The sequence below is a fragment of the Somniosus microcephalus genome, chromosome 7 (assembly GCF_052327205.1).
Source record: "Somniosus microcephalus isolate GS21.2 chromosome 7, FLI_Smic_1.0, whole genome shotgun sequence".
In the NCBI taxonomy this organism is placed as follows: domain Eukaryota; kingdom Metazoa; phylum Chordata; class Chondrichthyes; order Squaliformes; family Somniosidae; genus Somniosus; species Somniosus microcephalus.
The window spans coordinates 244324845-244344786 of NC_140993.1; the positions used below are offsets into that span (position 1 = coordinate 244324845).

The 19942-nt window shown below is 48.8% G+C and overlaps 1 long non-coding RNA gene across 3 annotated transcripts in view; it reads right to left on the bottom strand.

Moving 5' to 3' along the window:
* Positions 1 to 19942, bottom strand: part of LOC147115201 (uncharacterized) — a 162877-nt gene that overhangs the window by 70812 nt on the left and 72123 nt on the right. Inside the window, exon 4 of one of the 3 annotated variants that reach the window (XR_015079091.1) lies at positions 12648 to 12906. The exons of the other annotated variants lie outside the window; for them this stretch is intronic. This is a non-coding gene — a long non-coding RNA (uncharacterized LOC147115201). Of the gene's footprint in view, positions 1 to 12647; positions 12907 to 19942 lie in introns of those variants that run through there. 3 annotated transcript variants of the gene reach the window in all.

Here is a 19942-nt window from a genome sequence, read left to right on the forward strand (position 1 = left end):
ACGCATAAACACCCACCACAATCACACACACCCACCCACCCACCCATCAAACACACACACAGCCAACACACACACACACCCGCACACATACCTTCAGCATCTGGTGTGCGTACCTGCGCTGCGTGCTATTAATGTACTGCTACAAGCAGTAAGTGTGCAGTTGGATTATTTTACGCAGGATAATTCTAGCTCTGCACCGTCCAGGCTAAACCTGAATGACTGGCCAGTTGGTTATAAACTCCGAAGGGATCTGATAAATCACAGATTACTGCAGCTGAAAATATCTGTTTAACTAATTAGTAATAGTCATTGTGTGTCTGACCACAATAAAGTGGGAGAGAATAGGAACAGTCATTTTTGCTGAATTACATGCAAGAGGCAAGGATTACCAAATCACCTGTGCATGTGCTGAAATACTGCTGCTCTTATTCTCCTTTACGTTCCTGATGAAGTAATCATTTTTATATGAGATATAATTATACCTTTAATATAGTTATTGTAGCATCGCCACACGAATCTCCTCCGGGTTTTGAGATGGTATAAATCAGACACCGACCTCCTCTTTGCCAGCTTCTCTGGGACAAAGCGAGCCTATCAGTTTAAAGCACGTGTGATTTTAAAAACCTAGATGAGCTCCTCTGCTGGCCCAGCGAGCTTCTCCACTGAGTAGCTGAACTGTGAAGGTCAGGAAGGTGTCAGGTTAATTTCCCTGGCCCGTGCTGAGGTAGCTGACCTGGGCTGGAGGTCAGGAAGGAATGCTATGATTGACCTCAACAACCTTAGGTTAGAGAGAAGAAAACTGACTCCTGATAGCTATCGAGCAATCCCTACTGGAAGCACATGTTGGTTGAGGGCAGGATCCTAGAATGATACAGCACAGACGGAGGCCATTCGGCCCATCGTGCCTGTGCCGGCTCTATGAAAGAGCTATCCAATTAGTCCCACTTCCCTGCTCTTTCCCCATAGTCCTGTACATTTTTTCCCTTCAAGTATTTATCCAATTCTCTTTTGAATGTTGCTATTGAATCTGCTTCCACCACCCTTTCAGGCTGTGCATTCCTGATCACAACTCGCTGCATAAAAAATTGTTTCCTCATGTTCTTTTGCCAATCACCTTAAATCTGTTGGCATTGGTCACCGACCGTTCTCCCACTGGAAACAGTTTCTCCTTATTTACTCTATCAAAACCATTCATGATTTTGAACACCTCTATCTAATCTCCTCTTAACCTCCCCTGCTCTAAGGAAAACAATCCCAGCTTCTCCACTCTCGCCACATAACTGAAGTCTTTTATCCCTGGTAGCATTCTAGTAAATCTCTTCTGCACCCTCTCCAAGGCCTTGACATCCTTCCTAAAGTGTGGTGCCCAGAATTGGACACAATACTCTGGCTGAGGCCTAATCAGTGTTTTATAAAGGTTTAGCATAACTTCCTTGCTTTTGTACTCTATGGGGGGGGATTTTAATTCAGGTGCGGGATGGTGTCGTGTTATCCAAATTTCGTGTTTCCCACACAAATCTAAATGGATGTGGGAGATTGATGCAATTTTAACTTAATTGGCCAATTGATTTCCAACGTGTGGGAAGCCTTTGCAAATGGGTTTTTCATGACTGAATGTCCCCTCCGATGACGTCATCATTGCTGCTGTATTTAAGGTCCACAGCAAGCCTTGCTTCTTCTGCAGACTGCCAAGCATCTTGACTGTGCAGTGTGAGGGAGCTGCAGCAAATATGACAAGTGGGAGGGCCAGATCAGCTCCTCGCTTTGACGAGGTGGCACTGCAGACATTAGTGGATGGGGCTAGGGCCAACAGGGAGGTACGCTTCCCTTCATCAGCGAGGAAGAGGCCTCCCACTCAGACCAAGGCAGTGTGGATGCAGGTGGCTGAGGAGGTCAACTCCTTGGGAGTCACCCGCAGAACCTGGATACAGTGCAGGAAAATATTTCATGACCTTCAGCGCACTGGAAAAGTGAGTATGAATTTCCCATCACCCTCAATCTGATCCCCATTGCCTTTCCTCACCAGCACTCAGCTTTAGCAATCTCTTCCTCCACATCCCACTTGACACTGACATCCATGCACCCTTACCCATTCCCTTTCTCTCTATGCTCACATTCACATAACTATTCCACCATGCAGCCCTCACACTCCCTATCACTCTGATGCTTTGAACACAACTGACAACACACAGGGAGGGCCCTTGGTCTTGCCACCTCACTCCATCTTTGTCTCCTTCTAAGTATCTATGCTATGCAATCTCTACACTCACTCCTTCATTCTCACTCAACCTCCACTTGTCTCCCTCATTGCAGGAAAAGAGAGCTCACAACAAAAGAGAGCGAGCCAGGACAGGAGGAGGGACAGCCTCAAAAGCCCACCTGACCCCCTGGGAGAAGGCCGTCCTGGAAATGATGGGAATAGAGGATGATTCGCGCGTGGGGGACGGACAGGCGGGTGTAACACAGCAAGCTGGTGGCAGAAACGTTTCCCAACTCTCTCTTAGACATTGCATGAGTCGCTGATAATGATTGTGAAGCTGTAACAGATGGACTTATGAGCATCTGCAAAAAGCTATGTGCATGTAGCCTTTGCATCACATCTCTGACTCTTTCCTTTACTCCCCCACAGGACCATCACAAGCATCCGTCCCCCCTAGCCAGGAAGAAGAGACTGAGCAACCAGACTCCTCAGAGGAAGCTGCAACCTCTGAGGGCGCAGCGTCAGCAGAATTCAGCGCACCCAGCACCAGCGCAGACACTCACACCTCGGTGGGACTTTTGGGACATAGAGTAGTGTTGTCACCTGGTGTATCAGAGCTCACAAATGAGCATCAGTAGATTGTGGAGACAGGGACAGCAGTGAAGAGTCCTAGTCGGAGGGCGCAGGACTCTGCCAGCTCGGCTCAGCAGCATGTCGACCCTCTGCATCTGGGTCCATCCATAAGATCAGAGGCGATGGAACTCCAAGCACAGATGCAGGAGTCTCTGGCAGGTTTGTCTCTAGGGTTGCTGCGAGTGTGGAGCGAATGGAGGAGTCCATAGCGAACATGAGCAGAGCCTTTCTGGAGTCATTGGTGCATGAATGCATCACCACGGAAAGGATGGCTACCTCCGTGGTAAGGCTGGCTACCATACACGAGAGCATGGCTATGGTAGAGGAGAGGATAGCTACGGCCATGGAGGAGCTTAGTCGCCAGGGTATGGAAAAAATGGTCATTGTTCAGAATAGAATGACATCTCTTGAGGAGCGATGGGCATCTATTGAACAGAGAAACCAGACCTTCATGGAAGTCCTTCTGAGTAGGACTGCCATTGCAGATACAGGTCCCCACGGCCCCCCTGATGTGCAGCAAGGTGCTCTCCAGCCACTTGCAGGTGCTGAGGGGGACCTGACCCATGAGGGGGAGGTTGGTGGCAGACCTCAAGGAAGTGGGGGCTCCTCTCCAAGCGCTCACGCTTCCATGCCACTGCAGAGCCCTCGGTCAGAGCCCCACCAGAGTCCACACCCAAGTGAGATAGACATTTCAACTCCTGCACAGCCGCAGGAGCAGCAGACTGTTGACGAGCCCTCACAGGCTTGCAACCCCAGAGGACGCCCGCCAAAGGTGTCGAGACAGGAGCAGCAGGAAAGTGAGCAAGGGGCCTCCACATCTGCTGAAGCCACAGGGGAGGCACCACGTAGGAGCACGCATAAGAGGAAAATTCTGCACAAATAGTCACAAGGGTAGTCACTTGGGTGCAATTTTGTGTTTATTGTAAAAATGCCATCACGTCGTTATTGAACATAAAAATTCTGATGGCAAATGTTGCAGTTGTGGCATCTGTCACTTCGCTATTGGGACTTCCACATTGAGGCCTTAGGAATACTTGCAACTGTCAGTATGGTGGTCAGAGTGCTAGGAATCCTCTGGTTCTTGGCCATTGTCAAAGCTCTGGTAAGAAGCAGCGAGCAAAAGTGTTTGATTGACTAGGCTAAGCAAATCTGGCCAGGATGAGTGCGTTCCTTGCATCCCGGGCAGCAATGTTCTCATGTAATGCTGCCGCTGGTTGATGGGCCTCTGCAGGATGTTCATTTTCGCCCTCCTCCTCCTCCTCCTCCTCATCTGAGGAGGATATGTGAGGAGCCACTTGGTCCTCAGGAATCTGCAAGCCACGACGCTGTGCCATGTTGTGAAGTGCACAGCAAACACGATGATTCTGGAGACCCTGGCTGCTGAGTACTGCAGGGCTCCACCTGATCTATCCAGGCATCTGAAGCGCATCTTCAGCAAACCGATGGTTTGCTTGATTATGGATCTGGTGGACATGTGGCTGGAGTTGTAGCACTCCTTAGCTTCGTTGGCTGGCCTCCTCACCGGCATCATTAGCCACGTCCTCAGGGGAGAGCCCTTGTCTCCAAGTAGCCATCCGTTAAGTTGGTCTGGTGGACTGAGTAGCGGAGGCACACTAGACTGGCGCAGTATGAAGGAGTCATGGCAACTGCCAGGGTACATGGCACAAACATGCAAAATCACCTTCTTGTGGTCACACACCAGCTGAACGTTGAGGGAGTGGAAGCCCTTGCGGTTGACAAAAATACCTGGATTGCGATGGGGTGCCTTAAGGGCCACATGTGTGCAGTCAACGACGCCCTGCACCATTGAAAAGCCTGCCAGATTAGCTAATCCAACCACTCGCGCCATGACACTTGCGCGGTCCTTGGTGAAATGGATGTGATTGTGCGCGAGGGCAAAGAGGGCATCGGTTACCTGCATGATGCAAGTGTGTGCGGCCGCCTGGGAGATGCCGCTGATGTCTGCTGCTGATCCCTGGAATGACCCTGAGGCAAAAAAGTTTAGTGCGGTGGTGACTTTGACGGCCACTGGTAATGCTTGTCCACCTGGTCCTCTGGGCAGCAGGTCTTGCTGTAGCATTGCGCAGATGTCAGTCGCTACCTCTCGCGAAAGTCGGAGCCGCCTTTGGCACTGCTGCTCAGGCATGTTGAAGTAGCTGACCCTGCGTCTGTAGACCCTGTTTGGGGGGTATCTCCTGCGCCGACGGGCTTCTAGGCGCTGGCCCCTTCTGGCCTGTGCAGCCTCAGGTGGGTGAGCAGCAGCCTGGCGCTCCTGCTGCTGCTGCTGTTGCTGGTGCTGCTGTTGTTCCTGGTTCTGCTGCTGCCGCGGCTGGTGCTCGAGCTCCTCTAATGCCCAGATGGGAAGGAAATAAATGGCTCCCATGCTTCTGGTATATGCCTCCGTTGAGGAAGCGCTGAGTGAAGGTGGCAAGAGGGGTTTCCCAGGAGGTCACACTGGAGATGGGTGTGAGGCTCCAACCTTCCACAGGTGTGGTTAAGCCTTCTAAAAGTTGCCCCAGACCTGAGACCACTAAGTCCTGCCACCTGCAAATCATGGCTGATCAAATCTCCTCTTTAATGGTTGACCTGCAGTTGATAGTCAGCAATCCAATAGTGCTCTCGCCAGGTTTCACATTTGTGTTTCCCACCGGGCGTGTTTCACGTGGGAAAAGGGTTAAAGTCGCAAGGGCCTTTCAAAATAGGATTATAGAGGCCATTTAGTGGTTGTTAAGGGCCTTAACGACCAGTCCCGCCTGTTGGATGCGGGACGGAGTCGGGAGCATCAGACACGCCTGAGTTAAAATTGCTCGGAGTCGGGAACCAGGCGGGGGGGTCACCACCCGCCAGTTTTTGCGATTTTAACCCCCCGCACGCCTCCAAGCCCGCCTCCACAGCTCAATGAAAATCGAGGCCTATGCCTCTATTAATAAAGTCAAGGATCCTGTATGCATTTTTAACAGCCTTCTCAACTTGTCCTGCCACCTTCATAGATCTGTGCACATACACCCCCAGGTCTCTCTGTTCCTGCACCCCCTTTAAAATTGTACGATTTAATTCTTATTGCCTCTCCTCATTCTTCCTATCAAAATGTATCTCTTCACACTGCGCTAAATTTTGTCTGCCATGTGTCTGCCCATTTCACCAGTCAGTCTATGTCCTCCTGAAGTCTGTTACCATCTTCCTCACATTTCCGAGTTTCGTATCATTGTAAACTTTGAAATTGTGCCCAGTATACCCAAGTCCAGGTCATTAATATATATCAGAAAGAGCAATGGTCCTAACACTGACTCCTGGGGAACACCACTGTATACTTTCATGGTTGACTGGTCTGCCAGTGTTTACTGTTAAGGCTCACACATTAATAAAGGTACTGGGGAGGGGGGTTTAACAGATGCCAATTAGAACTGTGCTCTGCCAAGAAGTGGACGCCTTCGGGGCAGGAGGAGAGGAAAGAAAATAACCAAACAATTTGGAAAAAGAACAGGCGAGTGTTCTTCATTCCTGCGGTGCAAGGAACATAATCAGTGAAAGGGCACTGCTATTCTAATGAGGGATTTGTTTTCCTTTTAATTGCTGTTACTACTGAGGCTTTGCAAAACTGCTGAGGCATAGTGGCCTGACAGCTGTTAAATGTAACTGAAAGGAATTTGTAATGATGGTGGCGGGAAGATAGGATGTCATGTTGATCAGTGCACAATTTTACCTGCAGATTTTCACTATTAAAAATCATCCCCTCTCCTCGCCTGAAGGCACTGACTTATGACATCCCTCCGCTCTGCTGGGCTCCATTACCTAACGTGAGCCGAGAACGTGAATGTTGACAGTCTATTTAACGTTGTCAGTCGTGGCTCAGTTGGTTGCACTCTCACCTCTGAGTCAGCAGGTTGTGGGTTCAAGAGACTCTCACTCCAGAGACTTGAGCACATAATCCAGGCTGACACTCCCAGTGCGGTACTGAGGGAGTGCTGCACTGTCGGAGGAGGCATTAAACCGAGGCTCTGTCGTCCCCCTCAGGTGGATGTAAAAGATCCCATTGCCTTATTCAAAGAGGAGCAGGGGTGATCTCCTCGGTGTCCTGGCTAACATTTATCCCTCAACCAACATCACTAAAACAGGTTAAAACAAAAAACACTGCGGATGCTGGAAATCTGAAATAAGAACAGAAAATGCTGGGAATACTCAGCGGGTCAGGCAGCATCTGTGGAGCGAGAAACAGAGTTAATGTTTCAGGTCGATGACCTGTCGTTGGAACTGCTAGAAGTTAGAGATGTAACAGATTTTAAGCAAGTGCAGAGACCGGGAAAGTGGGGAGAGGAGGAAAGAACAAAAGGGAAAGGTCTGTGATGGAGTGGAGGGCAGGAGAGATTAAATGACAAAAGGGGTGATGGTGCAAGGTGAAAAGGGGGGTGGTAATGGGACAAGTAAAGAAACAATGACTGCATTACCAGCAGAGCCAAGCATTCCCTCAGTACCACACTAGGGGTGTCCGCCTGGATTATGTGCTCAAGTCTCTGGAGTGAGAGTCTCTTGAACCCACAATGAATCAAACTAAAGTACACGAAGATTACTGAGATATTAAAGGCGGAGTCTGGTTAATTGGCAACAAATGCAATGATCTCTTTCAATACATGGCATCAAAGACCCTTTGAGAAAAAAACTCTCCTAAATTCCTTTCTCTCTGCTTGATTGGCCGGTTTAACCTTTGCTTCACAACGCCAATCGTCTTCAGCTGACCAAGCAGCCCCTCAGAATTAAAATCAGAGGGACGGAGCTGCCAAAGAATTAACCTAATAAGTTAACCAACTATCAAAACAATGATTGCACTGCCAGCAGAGCCAACCAGCACCCGCTAAAGGAGAAAGTTAGCATTAACCAAGCAGCTAAGAAGCAAATCATTAACTTTCGCTGAGGAGAAAGTTATGAGGTACGGTAGCATTGTGGTTATGTTACTGGATTCATAATCCAGAGGCCTGGACTAATGATCTGGCGACATGAGTTCAAATCCCACCACAGCAGCTGGGGAATTTAAATTCAGTTAAATAAATCTGGAAATACAAAGCATGTAACTATTGGATTGTCGTAAAAATCCATCTGGTTCACCAAATGCCCTTTAGGGAAGGAAATCAGCTGTCCTTATATGTGACTCCAGACCCACAGCAGTGTGGTTGACTCTTAATTGCCCTCTGAATGGCCTAGCAAGCCACTCAGTTGTATTCAAGGCGGCAGCTCACCACCACCTTCTCGAGGGCAATTAGGGATGGGCAATAAATGCTGGCCTTGCCAGTGACGCCCACACCCTGTGAATGAATAACAAAAAATTAACCCAGCAGTTAAAATCAAGGGTACAGAGCTGCCAAAGAAAATATCATTAACTTGCTATTCGATGTTACAGTTTGAATAAGGTCCAATGGTTGACTGGTTTTGTGTAATAACCCAATGACCTAAATATTTCCAGACCAACCTCAGGAATTTATTGGCTAACATGAAGGAGGCCTCCTATGTGACAAGAGGCTGGGCTGAGGTTAGTTATACGAGCGCCTGCCAGTGTAGTGCCAGTCATTCTTTCAAGCTGATTAGAACGCTACGTTTACATGACCCTAAAAATATTTTGTAATGAGTCAATCTCCATTCCCAGTGGAAGGGCTGTGAAACAGAAGAACATTACAATCAGGGACGATACTTCATCTACAGAACTCTGAAATACATTCGCCACTGATCTGCATCGTGCATCATCACTGCAACCAATTATGATTTAGCAACAATTTGAACATACTGTTGTGAAACAACAGCGTGTCAGTATAACCTATCCCAATAAAAAAATTAGACACACCGCAAATATATTGTGGTCTCTTCACAATTATAGTTGCCCAGGACCATAAGAAAGAACTGGGCTGCTCTGAGCAACATTTGGCCAGCTTTCTTTTTTGTTATACTCCTTTTTGATGAATTTTATGCTCATCAAGATGAAGGATGTCAGTACTGGGACACTGAACATGTTCCCACATTTTGTAACACCCCCATCCTGTCTGGATTTTCCTGTCAGTATTATTTTCATGGGTTAATCCGTTTATTTTAACTGGGTTCATGCCGGTGTTAAAATAATGCCGATCGAAAAACCTAGAGAGATGAACACATAATTTAGGCTGACGATTCAGTGCGGCGCTGAGGGAGTGCTGCACTGTCGGAGGTGCCATCTTTCAGATGAGACATTAAACTGAGGCCCCGTCTGCCCTCTTTAGTGGACGTAAAAGATCCCACGGCACTATTTCAAAAAAGAGCAGGGGAGTTCTCCCCGGTGTCCTGGCCAATATTTATCACTCAATCAACATCACTAAAACAGATTATCTGCTCATTTATCTCATTGCTGTTTGTGGGAGCTTGCTGTGCGCAAAATGAGTGGCGCGTTTCCCACATTACAACACTAAAGGTACTTTATTTGCTGTAAATGCTTTGGGACGTCCTGAGGTCATGAAAGGCGCTTTATAAATGCAAGTACTTCTTTCTTCTCTTAGTCAATTCGTTCATTTTTACTCAAACGGCCAGACGATAAACGGAATCATTAAGCAAAGCAGTGGTGGCATTCAGGACTCCCACAGCAAGAAATTCAACTGATTTGCCAGTTCTACAAAACAAACTGGACTGTAGCCCCAGTCATGGATCCGAATTCCACCCTTTGACAACATGAGCAGTTGAGAAATAACAACAGAAAATGCTGGAAAAACTCAGCAGGCCAGGCAACATCGGTGGAGGGAGAAACAGAGTTAACGTTTCAGGTCGAAGACCTCTGAAACGTTAACTCTGTTTCTCTCTCCACGGATGTTGCCGGGCCTGCTGAGTTTCTCCAGCGTTTTCTGTTGTTATTTCGGATTTCCAGCATCCGCAGTATTTTGCTGTCGTATGAGCAGTTGAGATATATGCTACCCATTGTCTTCATCAAGCACTCCATTATCAGGTGCACCATGGGCTCAACAGAGACCGCAACTCCTTCGGCGCGACCCCAACAATGTGGCCTTCTCCCCACCCTTCAGACGCATTTTTCATTTCTCCCACCAGCCATCGTGGAGGCCTCACTGAATGGGGCTGCCAGTTTAATGTCAAATTATGGTAAGTGAGTTGTGCTTACTAGAAACTGGGTTGAGTCTGGCCAAACTCACTTCACTTAACATGCTAACAAGCAGCAGATAGAGGAACCTTTCATTGCCATCGGTCTGGACCGAATTCAAACCCACATCCCAGAGGTGAAAGCACACTGTTCTAACCAAATGCGCCACCCAATTCTTCCACCCTGTACTTTAAAGGCCTGACTCATGAGATTGTTTATCCCAGCAGACTGCTACTCTGTTGTGAGCCATGTTTATTACCAAATGTTTAAATACTTCACTGAGTTGGAATGTACTTACTATTAGAGTACATGGTCTGCGTCTTAATACAGGTATTGATTCTTGTGAGGTGGTTGTCTGCAGTACTCCTCAGTGCACAGTATGTTGTCCAGATTATGGAAAGCAGAAAAGAGGCCTAAATGAGTTGCTATTCAAGGCTCACTTTTCCATCGCTTGGAGGGATTGCCTGGGCGATGTAGAAAGAAGTGGCAACAATGTACATTTAAAAAGGAGGCTATATTAAAGAAATAGGATTGTGGGCGGCAGAAGCAAAATTGTATGAGGTTGCCTTGATAATGCGTCTGTGGTGTGTTCTAATCCAGCAGATTGTAGCCAAGCTGGTCCTGAGAGTTTTAATATCCCTCAAGCAGTTTTCTACACCAGAGTGAAATGCAATGTTCCCTGCTGAAAATATGCACGTATAGTCCTTGGGTAAGATCAGACTTCAACGTGACTGTGATGCCCTCGCTCCCCCCCGCCCCCCCCCCCCGCCACACCCTTCTCCCCCACCCCCAACACAACTGAACAACCTGCTGACAATCAGCGTCTTGGCAAAAATGAAACCCTCTTTACTGGAATTCTAAAGTAAAAGCAGAAAATGTTGGAAACGCACAGCGAGACAATCAGCACCTGAAGGGAAAAGATTGGGTAATGTTTGGGTACAACTTTTCTTCAGAATTTGCCAACTGCTCAGGTTCAAACACGAAGACTAGAGAGTTGGACAGGACAGAAGGGGGCTGCTGGTTGGTGCCTGTGGAACCAAAGCCAACCATGAGTCAAACTGAGGAGGCTTAGAAAAGGCACTAAAACTGCTACATTTTGTCAGCCAGTTTATTTTTTTTTCTCTCCAATTGATTTTCCTCATCTGTCTTCTGTTGTGTCTTGGAGGGCTAATGGAGAATCATAGAATAGTACAGCACAGAAGGAGGCCATTCGGCCCATCCAGTCTGCGCCGGCTCTTTCGCAGAGCAATCCAGATAGTCCCACTCCCCCGCTCCCCACCGCACTCTTTCCCCATATTGCTGCATTTTTTTCCCTTTCAAGTATTTATCCAATTCCCTTTTGAAAGCTACTATTGAATCTGCCTCCACCACCCTATCAGGCAGAGCATTCCAAATCCTAACCACTCGTTGTGTAAAAAGTTTTTCCTCATGTCGCCTCTGGTTCTTTTGCCAGTCACCTTAAGTCTGTGTCCTCTCGTTATCGACCCTTCAGCCATTGGAAACAGTTTCTCTTTATTTACTCTATCTAAACCCTTCATGATTTTAAACACCTCTATGGTATGCGTTTGAATTCTGTGACAGTCTGACAGGGAGGGCATGTTTCCAAATCTCCTGGCAGCCAACGGTGATGATTTCTTCTGATTGGTTTGCTCTTGCTGTGCTTTTGAATTATAATCTCACAAGTTCTGATCAATCAAAATTGGTAGCCAAAATATTTCCCAGGTCCATATTTAGTTCCAAAGCCAACCTCTTTATCTGCCAGGTGCGTCAGAATGGAGAGTACCTCCTTTTGACCTCCCTGGCAAATGCTGCACCTGAATCCAGCAGATACCATTGTCACATAATGATTTTCAATACCACTTAATGGCTGAGCACATCTTCCTGTGTGTGGGTGAAATTTCAACGGGATAACTTCCACAACATATCAGACCCTTTCTCACGCCTACCCTTCTCAGGAGCGTTATCAAACAAAATTTGACACTGAGTCACATAAGGAGTTATTAGGACAGATAACCAAAAGCTTGGTTAAAGAGGTAGGTTTTAAGGAGCGTCTTAAGCGACTGCGGGGATCGTTCCCATGGTTCCCCGGCTGCGGCCTCCTGCTGTCGAATTCCCGCCCCTGCCTGCCAGCCAGGTCGTGTATGCGGGTGGGTTCGGGCGGGAGACGGAGAGAATTTATGGAAATGACGGCAGGCCGTTAATATCGGCCTGGCCTCCACACCAATGGACTCCCCATGTTCTCCACCCACTCTGAACTCGCACGCACCATACCTGCACCCCCTTTACAATCGGGGCCCGTGCCTTTCAACCAAATGGGCCTGTGGTAAGAATCCTGATAACCCTTCCAGCCCATTCATATTGCATATGCTATACTATTTATATCTTTTACTTCATAATTTCAATTTTGCTTCTGGTAAATCAGGTGTACACAATGCTTATAGCCCCATATGCAAGGGCAACCCCCTCCCTGTTGGTGTGTAATGTGTAGCACGGAGGCAAGAAGGACCAAGGTTAGATTCCCAGTCTGTGCTCACTAAACCGAGCTCGGCCGGGACAGCAGTATGAGCAAGAAAAATGGGCCTAATATCCCTGGGTTAACAATAGGTGGGGAAAGTCAGGATCATTCTGCTGCAACTGAAAAGTGTGTATGTGTGTATGCCTATGAGGACAGGATCAGGCTGGTCCGAGTGGGGGAGGGGAAGGGAGGCGGGAGTTGGAAAATGGCCACAACAGGCCTCAGATGCCTGCTGCAGAATAGCACGGCCGAGGGCCCCTGTGGCTTCTGGACCCAAAGTTGTTCGGTTTTGATCATTGTTTTTGTAATTACCACCTTAATCTATACAATTAGTATTTCTACCATTTCTGTCACTTCCAGTGGAAAATACCAGAAGTAGAGTTGCCATTCCTCCAGGATTGTCATGGGGTCTCCAGGAACTCAAGATTAATCTCCAGGACTCTGCTGCAAGCAACGCTGGAGAAAGATCATTAAGGTATTAAAAAAATACTGTTCCTTTTTCATTTTCTTTGAATAATTTAATAGTTCTAAAACTATTGGAGATGGGAAAAAAGACTGACAGTCAAGAATCTTCCAATCGGGTAATGAAGAGTTTGCTCGCTTCCCAATTGGCCTCATTGCGCCGCGAGGATGGGTGTGGCGGACGGCCAATGGCGGGTCCCTGGGGGGGAGGCGGGAGGTCTTGTGATGAAACCTTCAGGGATATACGTCCAACCAGAATTGGCTACCCTACCCAGAAGTGAGGGGGAGCCTGGAAGAAGCTGGCGCAACTCCAGTGGAAAACCCTGCACTCCCTGTCTAGGGTCATGCATGAAGAATGGCGACTTGGTCATAGTCACAGAGGGTGCCTGGCATCTGTCAAAGTGTCCCTGAGAAAGAGCCATTGCCTTCAGAAGAGTCAGAACATTGACAATAAAAAGGCCCCCCATGCAGCCATCACCTCCAATTACAATGAAACTTATAAAATGTACACTGCCACCAGAATTTATTTACTTAATCTAGCAAATTTGGAAAACCTTCAGAATTACGATAATAACAAGAACACATTGGGGCATAAATCCAATGTCGTTGCTCCCGTTTTACGTGCATAAAATAGGCGCAACGCTGACAAATTTAACAGGGCAACTGCCCACTAAACAGTTTGGGATGCTGCTACATATGTCAGCGCCTTTAATCAGGAGGCTCTGGTACTCGCCTGAAATGAGTGTTATTTTCTTGGATTGTTCTCCTTGGAGCAAAGGAGATTGAGGGGAGGTGTACAAGATTATGACGGGTTTGTATAAGGTAGTCAGAGGAAGGCTGTTCCCATTAGTTGATGGTACAAGGACTAGGGGACACAAATTTAAGGTTCTGGACAAGAGATACAGGGGGGATGTGAGGAAGAACTTTTTTACGCAGCGAGTGTTGAGAACCTGGAACTCGCTGCCAACGAGGGTGGTGGAAGCGAAAAGGATCGATGATTTCAAAAGGAAATTGGATAGGCATTTGAGGGGAATAAACTTGCAGGGCTACGGGGATAGAGCAGGGAATGGGACTGACTAGATTGCTCTACAGAGAGCCGGCACGGACTGGATAGGCCAAATGGCCTCCTTCTGTGCCATAATGACAATGGGGGAAAAATTCGCTATCGCCCCATATGGGACGCCATTACTGGCGGTGCGCAAAGTTTAGCGCCTGGCACTAATTATCGCCTCCGACAGGTAACTTGGCTTTTATCACCCCTGGAGGTGATTGGAGCGCTAAATCAGGTGCTACACACCTCTCTTAAGGCGCTAAGGCCGAGGAGCGAGGCGTTACCTCAGAGGGCGGGCGCACCACAGGTGCTGTCAGTTAGCGATTGAACACAGACACACTGGCGCCGGTCAGTTCTTAAAGGGGAGGGTCGATCTTGCTCTGCAGCCACACTCTGCTCATTGGAGCCTTGAATCTCGGCCTGGGCAGACCTGTGGCTAAATCTAGCAGCCAAACACTATGGAGAGGGCCAGATAGCGAACACAGCGCTTCTGCGAGCGGGCTTTGGAGGCTCTGGTTCGCAGGGTGGAACGCAGAAGATCCATTCTTTACCCAGAGAGTGGCAGGAGGCCTTTGCCACGCGAATACAGAAGAGTGTGGAGGGAGGTGGCTCAGAGAGTGTCCTCAAGCAGCATGGTGCCTAGGACCCATGTGCAATGTAGGAAAAAGTTCAACGAGCTCACTCGGGTCATCAGGGTGAGTGCCTTTTTTTCAAAACCTCTCCATCCCTCCATCTCAACCTCACTTTATGGCCAGAGGGTCTTGAAAGCCCCAATGCCCAACACTCATCCAACACCTATGGCCCTTTCATCAAACACACACGCACATTCCACAGTTTGCATACAGTAACGGCTATTCAACCATGGGAGGCATTTCAGGCAAGACCATGGCTGCATACAGTAAGGGCTATTCAACCATGGGAGGCATTTCAGGCAAGACCATGGCTGCATATTTACTCAGACACCGTCCTTTTTCTTGCAGGCCAAGCTGTCTCATAATAGGAGACAGCAGCAATGGACCGGTGAAGGGCGGCCTCAGCTGCAACCCCTCAGCGATCTTGAGGAGCGCGTCCACAGGATTGTGGCAAGCCGTTTGATTGGTCCCATCGCCACTGGAGACGCCGACCCCGTTCTGGACAGCAATGGTAAGGTCATCACTTTTTTGTCCTCTCTCCTTCCACTTGTTCCTCACAACACCAGCCTTTGAAAATTACAATCCAAATCACTAAATCGGTGCACTCATGCCTCCCTTGCTGCCACCCTGTCCTCACGCTAAAGCCACTCTTGTGCCTCCCTGCTTTCAGATGGTGATTCACCAGGTGAGGAGACGGGCCCTCAAGCTGCCAGTGGGAGTGAAGCTGAAGGCGAGGAGGAAGAGGAAGCCGGAGCATCAGCGCCACCCTTTACCGAGGCAGCCCATGCCCACACTGGGAACACGCCTTCCCTGGAGGGGAGCAGGGGTGAATGGTCTGATGAGGGTGAAGCTCCAGGACCCAGCGGGCTGCAGCAACGCGAAGGGGGTAGGGAAGCTCGGGGGCCTTACCCCAGAGGGAGAGTGTGGCTTCGAGTCCTGCTGCATTGGACGCCGAGGAGGAGTGGGTCCTCGCTGAAATGAGTGTCCAGGCGGAGCACAGGCACACTGAGCTCATGGCTGCAGTGGCAAGGTTGCCCGAATCCATTGAATCACTGGCAAGGAGTGTGGAGCACTTCGCTGTAGCACAGGCGGCTGCCACGCAAATGCTTAGTGCTGCAATGCAGTCAGTGGCTGGTCTCATGCAGATGCAGATTGAGGCCACGCGAGCACTGAGTGCTGCCACCCTCGCTGGATCGGACACATTTCCCCGGGGCTCTCACCGCGCCGCAGCAGGCCAGCAAGCTGTGCTCCATCAGATTGCTCCGGATGCTGAAGTGCTGCCCCGTGGGAGTGCCAGTGTGTCGGTCGAGCAGGGAATTACTGTCCTCTCTCAAGATGACAGCATTCCTGCTGCCACCACTGGCACTTCTCCACTGCAGTTGCCACCACCTGTAGGACAGTCTGCTGCCGCCCATGCAGAGTTGGTGCAGTCAGCAGCCGGGCCCTCCAGGCCCAGAGCTGGTCCAAGCCGTCCTTTAAGGACCTCTGCAGTCTCAGTTTATGACAATCAGCAGCTTTCCCCCAGCCTTGCTCCAGCCACTGGGGTCCCATTACGGAGGAGCTGCAGGGTGGGAAGGGGGGAATTTCGCAAGGGAAGCTGACCACCCTCGAAGGGCAAAAAGTAGGAGGTGTGACAAAATGTTTTTCATTGTTTTATTGAAGGCCGAGGTTCGTGGTCAAATTTTTGTAACTGTTTTGGACATTGTCTCCAGGTTGTGAGAGCCAGTTATGCGAATGACTGCTTTTTTTTGTGTTTCTTTCTATTACTTTGTTATGCGGAAATGAGACGCACAGAGTTTGTGAAATAAAGAAGTGTCTGTATTCAAAATGTACATGTTTGGTCTTTGCACTCATTGTTGCCTTGACCGGCTTAGGGGTTGCGGGATGGTTTCATTCAGGTTGTTTGAATGGCAGAAGCCATTTCCTCAGAGGGGGCCTAGAAGCGACTTGCTTTGAGCATTTGATGGATGGCCCTTCCACTTTGTGCCTCCCTCCCGCCTTGGTGCTGCTGATGATCATCCTCCTCATCTTCCTCCTCCTCTTCCTCCTCCTCCTCTGCTGGTGGCATTAGCTGGGTCCTGAGGATTGCAAGGTTATGCAGCATGCAGCACACAACAACGAAGTGGGAGACTCGCTCAAGCGAGTACTGCAGGGCTCCTCCAGAATGGTCCAGACAGCGGAACCGTTGCTTGAGCACGCCGATTGTGTGCTCAACGATGTTCCTGGTAGCTTGATGGCTCTCGTTGTATGCTAGCTCAGCAGGGGTGCTGGGCGAACGGAGCGGTGTCATCAGCCAGGTGCACAGAGGATATTCCTTGTCACCGAGAAGCCAACCTCCTGGGTGATGCGGTGCCTGGAAAAGGTCTGCCACAGAAGTCTGGCGCAGGATGAAGGCATCGTGGCTGCTGCCAGGAAAGTGGGCATTGACAGCGAGTATCAGCTGTCTGTGGTCACAGACCAACTAGACGTTTAAGGAATGGAAGCCCTTTCGGTTGCGGAAATCCTCGGCATTCTCTTGCGGCGCACGCAAAGCCACATGCGTGCAGTCAATGGCGCCCTGCACCACGGGGAAGCCCGCTATCATCGCAAAGCCCGTTGCGCGTTCTTGCTGCTTGTCCGGGGTCATGGGGAAAGAGATGTACTCTCGTCTCCTTTTAAAGAGGGCATTTGTTACCTGACTTTGCAGCAATGCACCGCGAACTGGGAGATATTGGCGATGTCCCCAGTAGCTGATTGAAATGAGCCGGTGGCATAAAAGTTGAGAGCCACTGTTATCTTCACTGCCACCGACAGAGACGTCCTGCTCCTCAGTTGAGGCTGCAGATCTGGCTGAAGCAGGTGGCAGAGCTCAGTGACCACCTCCTTGCTGAAGTGCAGCCTTCGCAAACAGTGCTCCTCAGACATATTAATGTAGGAGAACTGTTGGCGAAAAACCCTGGGAGGGTAAGATCTCCTGTGCCGAGGCCTGCTGGCCCTCTTCCGTCTGGCCATGATTGCCACTCACTCTCTGCGTCTCTGTGCTCTCCGAATGTGATTGAGAAGGACTACGTTCCCATCCATTGCAGCCCCCATAGTATCTAGGCAATCAAAGTTATGAAGGTCAAAAACCAAAGTACCTGCAAAGTTATGGTCAGAAGCCAAAACTACCTCAGACAGCGTTGACTCAATGCAGAAGTCTCTCTTTCTCTCTTTGTCTCTCTCAAAATCTCTCTCTCTCTCTCAGAACGAGTGGTGCAAAAATGGCTACCACACAAAAGCCAGGAAGAGGCCCCCTTTAAATGGCGCCCCCCCCCAGCCCCACAGTGACTGGGAAGCATTCCAGTCAACCTGTCGTTGGTTGCGCCAGGTGGAAAAGAGGGGGGCACCACTCAATTTCCAGTCCGGGGCGCCCCAAGGGCGTTGCACTCTCGAATGACGTCAAGATCTGCGTGCGCAGGAGATCGGGTGGTATTTAGCGCCGCTGCAAAATATCCGGTCAATTTCGCGAGAGGCGCAGATATCGCCGCGCCCGGGCGCTAGTTGCTTTGCGCCCCACTTAGCGCCCTCTTAAGGCGCTAACGGGTGGCGCTACCAACTGAATTTTTCCCCCAATGACTTTATGAGTGCAGGCCACATTTCAATAGTGAAATGAGGGTCCTGCACCCATTTCGGGGAGATTTATTAAAACGAGACGGAGCTTGCATTGCATGGAGCCAGGAGGAGCATTAATACTGCAGCCCGCACTCGCTAACCCCCCTCCAGCTTAATCCCCCCCACCCCAACAACCGATTTACCGAAGGCCGGCTTGGCATCTGAGCCAACCGAAATTTGAAGAGCTTGGACCAGCGAGCTGCGTTGGGACGCCCGATTGGCACCTGCAGCTCACCAGCTTTATCCCAACGAGGCCAGAGGACGAATTAAGTTTGGGCGCTATCCAACTTAGGGCCCATAGTAATTCTAATAAGTAACACAGTGGAGCTTGGTTTTGACGCTGGCCCTTTCATATTGGCCTGAGTTCTTTTTTCAGAGAATGGTTAGAATGTGGAGCTTGCTACCACATGGAGTGGTTGAGGTGAATAGCATAGATGCATTTAAGGGGATGCTAGATAAGTACATTTGGGAGAAAGGAATAGAAGGATATGTCAGTAGAGTGAGATATAGTAAGTGGACTGGGTGGAGGCTCATGCGGAGCATAAACATGCAGTTGGGCTGAATGGGTTGTTTACGAGCTGTAAAATTCTATGCAATTCGATATCACAACAACCAAGAATCATGTTAGGCCAAAGTTTGTTAATGCTGATCGCTACCCAGAAATCTAGATTTTGCATTGATTTTAATGACAGGATTGCACTGGTCCCAGTAAAGGAGCTCCTATCCAAACTCACACCCCTAGTTTCTAAAATCTGTGTCTGGTCATAGCCAGCAATCTACATCTGCGCACCCCTTATTACTTAATTCTTAATGGGCGAATAACTTGGTGTAGTTATACAGGACATAACATGCTGCAATGAATCAATTCATGAATACAAGTACCGAACAGGTTTTACATTCCTGTGAATCCATTTTATGTGAAACAAAAGCCAATGATTTATTAATTGTACAGGCATTTCATTGGACACGCCCTTATCCTGACCACAGTCATTTTCACTCCTATTATCCCACGCAGATAAAAGGAGAGCTGTTGCACAACTGATTGCACACTGAAAGAAAGCAGCTTCAATGAGGTGTTGTGCCTCACATTTGATTATTTTCCTTCAGATTTGCCAGTAAAAAAGATGGGGAAAAAATTAGCATGCTTTGCACCCATGTGCAACCCTACTGCAAAATGGCTTGTTGAATTTAACTTGAGATTTCAATAATGTGGCAAATAGAAAAAGTATTGTTTGAATCCAGCATTTATTTGAATCTCTAAAGGACAGGGGTACATGACATACAATCCTGACTTGGACATGTTATCGATTGCTCCTTCATCATCATTGGGTCCGTGCTTTACAAGCAATGGATTGCGTCTGAAGTGCAGCCACTGTTATTGCGTAGGCCATCGCAGCAGCCAATACTGCACACAGCAAGATCCCACAAGCAGCAAATGGAGGAACGACCAAATAATGTGCTTTTTGTGGCGTTGGTTAAGGAAGGCATGCTAGACAGGAAACCAGGATAACTCAACCATCAAGAAGGACAAGAGAAGCAAGATCATGGGAACACCATCGCTCCCAAGTTCCCCTCCAAGTCACACACCATCCTCACTGTGACATGCGAGTCTTTAGTTTTATGTATTGGCCATTCCTTCATCAACATTGGGACAAAATCCTCCCATCATCAGAACAAGGACTGCAGCTGTTCAAGGAGGAGGCCCACCAGCACCTTA